The sequence below is a fragment of the Anabas testudineus genome, chromosome 3 (genome assembly GCF_900324465.2).
Source record: "Anabas testudineus chromosome 3, fAnaTes1.2, whole genome shotgun sequence".
Lineage (NCBI taxonomy): Eukaryota > Metazoa > Chordata > Actinopteri > Anabantiformes > Anabantidae > Anabas > Anabas testudineus.
Window position 1 is genome coordinate 7,177,014 of NC_046612.1, and position 6,235 is coordinate 7,183,248.

Genomic DNA, 6,235 nt, shown 5'->3' on the forward strand with positions numbered 1-6,235 from the left:
CACATCCCATAAAAGTCCTCAGATGCCGTGCAAACAAGTTATGATTAAGTGAGTGCACATTGTACAAAATGCACTGCAGCGTTAGTGGCGGAGAGGAAGGAGTAATGGAAGTGACTTAGCAGTTTTTATAGACTTATTTCAGACCCTGCAGAGACTCGATAACAAGCATTTTAATTACTTCCTGCAACTTCCCTGTTCTAGTGTTATGTCATTAAAAGGACATCTCAACAAAGTAAGTGTGTGAACACATCTTTGTTTAGCTGAGTTTGCTGTATGAATTTTACCTTATGAAAGTCATTAATGAGCTAAAGTAAACACACATGGTCCACAGAGTGCAAGATTCATTTATTTCACCCTGTGTACTGTGTTCCCCGTGTTTGTGTAAGGCATGTCTGATTGCACCATCGTCAGCTTAATGGACAAAAGTTAGTTTTTAGGGTGCAGCTCTTATCTTTGCTTCATTAATAATAATCAGACAATTTGAAGAAGTCTTTTTTAAGCAGAAGATTTAGAGGCATCAACCTGCCCAGGCTGCAAACGGCATCATGTTAGATTGTTATTGGTCTTTACTAACAGTCTACCCTGCCATGTGTCTCCAATCTATCAAGAATAAGCTGCTAATGATTATGGATGTCTGCTTTGCGAACTGGACTTCCCTTATTTAATTTTGATGACTCACAGCTTGTTGTTGTGTTGTCCTGTCTGCAAAATGAATGGCAGCAGCAATATATGCTTTTGTATTGAGCTTCATTCAACACCAAAGCTGCTGTTGGACAATATGGAGCTGACTTTACTGAACTAAAACTAGAAATTACTAGTGTCTAAAAGCACGACTAAAAACACTTGTCTGTCTTCCATTCTTTAAGGAATAGAGATAAATTGACCAAAATGACAGACAGGTATCAGTTAAATGGTTTCTGTTATTCTGTTTCTAAAACCATTCCTGTGTCTGTAATAAACCCCGTAGTGCTGCATTATGAATAAAAACAAACAGCTCTGTGTAGTACAGTAAAAGTCCACTGGAGATCAGCTCCTACATGCTGCCTGATGCAACAATATGTTTGCAACACTAATTTGTTGTAAACATTCTGAAGTTTCCCTAGAAGTTTTGTGTTTGTATACTTTGGTTTTTTAGACTTGCTCTTAAGGTCTCGAGGAAAGATTTATTTCTTTTTACTTCCAGAATTAGACACTGCTTTTTCTTGGTTGTTTGAAAACTGACATAAATATTTTTTCTGCACTTTTTATCATGTTGCTGCAGATGTCGTGGACTGTTTTTCCAGAATAATGAAGCTGGCAGAGAAAGTATTTATATAGCATTTTTGATTGACTGAGGGAGACTACTGGAAATGTAAACAACCTTTGTTTAAACCACAACACTTGACAATCAAAACTGTACTTATTATATAGTACTGTATGTGTGATTAAAAGTTTTGGATGTAGTATAGAGAAAAGTGTAATTATCAAGTACAGAAACTTTGAGGGTAGTGAGGTGTAATGAAAGTAGATGTAGCATAATTTGTTTCAAATTATGATTTGCTTAAACACATTTTAAACTCACTGTTTTACATTGGTAAACGTTCCTAGGATAACATTAAAAACCCATCTGATGATGTTAGAGACTACTACAACATGTAGTTTTGCTCTTTCCTAACTAAAAGACATGATTCTCTCTGCCCATGTTTCAGAATCTTAGGCTTCTTTCTGGATTATATGAAATGATCCAACCCCTAGGTAAGATTAATCAGTCTTTGTATCCTACAAAAAAAGTCCACTGGACTACAAACCAAATATGAAATTGCCCTTTAGTGAAGAAAAAACTCAAGCACCAATTATACATGACAAAATGTTTTACATATGTTAATATATAACAAAATAGACGCCAAAAATGTTGGTGTCCTGTATTAAATTGAACTGTAAAGTCAGTTTAGACCATTCATTACTGTTACTTTATTCCTCTTGTTGTCCGTGCGTTTTTCAGCTTACCTACCTGTGTGTCCACAACATATTTACACTGTGACTTGCACGTTATAGAGAGAGAGAAACGATGAGCAGCTAACATTACATTCATACATCCTTCTTTGACTCATATGGGATTGCACAGACAGATGGAAACTATTTCAACATCATTAGTGGCTGTGAGCATTGTAATCGTTTTACTGACATCACTCTGGACGCAGGCTTGTGGTTATTTTTGGATTTTCTTTTTGTGAACAAACGGACACCCCTCCCATAGCTAGAAACAGACCCTGATGATGTAAATTACACTGGTCCATCTACCAATTGAAGAATTTGTCATATTCCCAATCAAGCTAGGCCTACACAGCACACTGTGTTTGGTAGGTAAGTAGTGAGAGTTAACTTTAGGTTAGTCACAAAATGTAGGTTTCATCATCTACCTCTCGGCCTCCATTGTCCTGAAGAAAGCACTGCTCAAGTTTCACCACAGACATGCCAAACACAAATTTTATGATGACATTTAAAGCCACAATGTCACCATCTCATCATCTCAAGTCCTTAAGGTAAAAATGAGTCCTTTCATTAATCCCAGAATGAATTTGGCACACGATGGAAAACCAATGGATCACTTCAGAAATTCTCTTCATAAGAAAGTTGAATCTGAGAAACTATGCTGCAAAATTGAACCTTTGAGGCTATTGAGCAGATGGAGAGTTTAGCATGCAAATGGCCCACATACATCTTCTTTCTGACCATAGGGTAATGGCTGTGAATGATACTTATCAAGCTCCGTAAGTGCTCCTTCTAATAAATACATAGTCCAGGTCATTTGTATTGGGATTCAAGTGTTGATGGATATGGGATTACCACTTAACCTTGGAGTAATTCCAAGACACCTCTTTAATCATCTGATACATTATCTATCCCATAACGGCTTGACCAGTCTTTAAGGATAGCACTTCTTAATGCAAAATATGTTTTATGTGATTAATTAAAATTAAGGTGCTAGTGACCTATTAATCACATCAGTGAATTCATGACAGGGCATCACTATCCTTTTATTTTCAAAGGTTGTTACTTCACCCTGTGTATCTTTAAGGTTTAGCAATGGTTCTTATACAATATGATTCATATTAGCTGCCACTTTTGGTTTGCTAGAGCTCTAACAGGGGCTCTGAATGAGCACAATGAAATTGAAAACTGAAATCAGACTCTCAAATATGTTTAATCTTCTTCAACATTAGCAGGTTTGAATCTGCCTACTAACAAATCTGGACACTGATAAAGTGCATTAAAGATGATTATATTCACCTGGTTCTTGTTGGAGGCCGACTCTGATTTCTGTAGAACTACTTGACCACTACTCTATCTGCCACAATTATATGTCAATGGTTTTATTCCAAAACAGAGTATAACCATTTCTATTATATATTATATACATATGTAGAACACCTATGTTACTGGAAGCTGTAATCACTCAGTGTGATTCTGGTGTTAGAGAAGTGGGACTGAATACAGACTCCTCGTTCTGCCAAAGTTAATACATTTATTGTTTTCAGTAATAAATACTGGCAGTATTAAATGTTTTTAAAACAACACATCTGTAGGATTCATCTTCTGGGGACAATGAATGCCAAAACTTAAAAGCACCCGAGCACCGCCTATTGTTGTCCATGTCTTCCCCCTCCTGTAGAACTTCTCCTGAAGGCTGGGGACGTGGACTCTGAGTGGACCATCCTCTAGCCTCTAACCTCCCTAAGCTCTGGTCACAGCATTTTGGTGCCTGTAATAGTGGAAACCCAAGAACCCATAGGTGGAAGAGGCCGTCAGACTGGAGAAGAAGGCTCGGTTGTAGTCTGACTGGGAATATTAGAAGCTACACCACACTGGCTCTTTAGGTAACGCATAAGATTTAGTTCTTCATGGGCCTTGTTCTGTGGTGGTTCTGCATATTTTTTCAATGTCACAGTTGTTAATCTCTCCACCCCTGAATGTAAAATCTGTTATTTCTAAATACTGTATTAACACACAGTGATGCACAAAGTCTCACTGCTGTGGATTCATTGAAAAATGTTATTTTTTGGTAACGTTGAACTGTCCCGTCATCGTCAGTCTTATGTAGATATGAGCCCCTCACCACAGCATCACTGTGTGGAGGAGTCTCTGTTCTCCAGAGCTGTTCTCTCAGTGAGTCCCTGACTCACACTATACTGGAATGACAAGCATGTGCAGAGACGCTTGCACAACGTTTGGTGAGAAGAATCAGACCTCTTCTGCTAGCACACACGCACAGAGAGAGAGAGAGAAAAAGTGTGTGCTGAAATTTCTGTGGAAAGAAAAAGAAATACCCCTTCAATGACAAAGAAGAAGGGCCAGGCAACACACATCACACGTTATCAACCCAGACACAGTGAGACATCGCTGTTTGATTAGTTAACTCGTGAGAAAATATTATGAAAGAACAGATAATTGGAAAAACTGTGTTATCTTGCTGGAATATTAACTGAAGCTATAAACATGGCTTTTGAAGGATAAGGGTCCATCTGGACCAAGGGTGAACGTCCCTGTCAGTGTGTGGTCTGTTTCCAAGATGATGTCCTTAACTGTGGGGTTATGTTTGTGCACACTAACAAAATAAGGCTTTGTAAAGACTTTGCAGTAAGTTATGGATCTGATTGGGTCTATTTTTCTCAGAAAGCTTCTATAGACATCGTTTCTTCTTTGAGAAATCCCAAATAAGACTCATCTAATTAAATTAAAATCATGTTTTTGTTTTCTGTCGTTTTTCATCCTCATTTTTTTCCAGTCATTATAAAATGTTGTATTTTGTGTGTGTTTATATTTAACTTCTGATGTGAATACAAAACTTGGCATAGTTTAATTATTGTGTAACAGTTCATGGATGCTCTTCTTACTTGAGAGTGTATGTCTACGGTCTGCACTCACAATACCTGTTGTGTTAACAGAGTGCTGCAATAAGGAGACCACTTTTTCATCTTCTCTTTAGAAAGGCTGCAGATACCAACTGGGAAGGGAATTGTGGGAAAACGTACCTCAATAATTTAAAAGCTGATAACTAATGAAAGGCTCCAGTTCATCTCTAACAAGGAGACCAACCAGACTCTCCATGAGCCCATGTCATCACCTCTGTCCTTCAATAAATTACAGAGGGTAATGCATTCATGCCATGACTGTTGAAAAACACATAAAAAGTATGTGAACAATAATAGAAGGCGGTCGTCTAAACTATAATTGTGCTTTTTGTACAACAATATAAAGTTGTACACACAATTTCCATGATGAGGGAAGTCTGATACAATATTCCTCATCATGGAAATAATCACACAGCCAGTTACTGTTATGAAAGACAGTTTGGTTATGTTGAGGTTCAAAAACATCTCACTCGGGTTTGGGCACAAAAACTGCATTGTTACGTTGAGTAATCATTTCATTTAACACACTGAAGAAAGGTTTGACAGTAAGAAATCTTATATTCTGACCTGTTTACAAATGACATTTTCACATATCACAGTAGGTTTAATAAAAAAACAAAAACAAACAAACAAAAAACTATATTAATTATAACTGAATTCCATTTAGCTGCTTTTATTTTGTGGTATTATGTTGGCATCATTTCTAAGTGAGACACCTGAATTAAATGAAGCAATCAATGATGTTAAGTTATGTTTTGGCCACGCATGTAGATGTTATGTTAAGCTGTCATGGTCGTGAACTTTCCACAACCCATCAGTCATGTTTCACCATGTACATTTACATTTAGTGACCTTTTTTAGACATTTTTATGCAAAGTGACTTACAAGTGAGATGCGGAAGCAAAACTGCTAAGTCAGTGGGAAGCCAAATGTCATGAGAGGAAGTGTTTGGTTAAACGAAAGTGCCAAATAGGGAAAAAAGAAAATTTCCTATGAACTGTGTGTTTAAATTTATTTGTGATAGGTTTGCTTCTTTGGTTTCTTTCCTTTTTTCTGAAGTGGTAATTCTATGGTGTTGCAAATAGCATTAATGTTACCTGAGCATTAATATCACCCTGTCCTGTATGAAGCTGCCCTTTATACAAGAGAACAGGGTGTGTGTGTGTGTGTGTGTGTGTGTGTGTGTGTGTGTGTGTGTGTGTGTAACCCTGGCTGTACCCTACCTCCAGTAGGAGTCCTTACACTTACTCTGCCTTTGCCTTGTACCTCGTTAGTCACTTTGGATAAAAGCATCTGCCCAATGACTAATGCAAGTGTAAATGTCAAAAGGTCCTTCGTGTTGT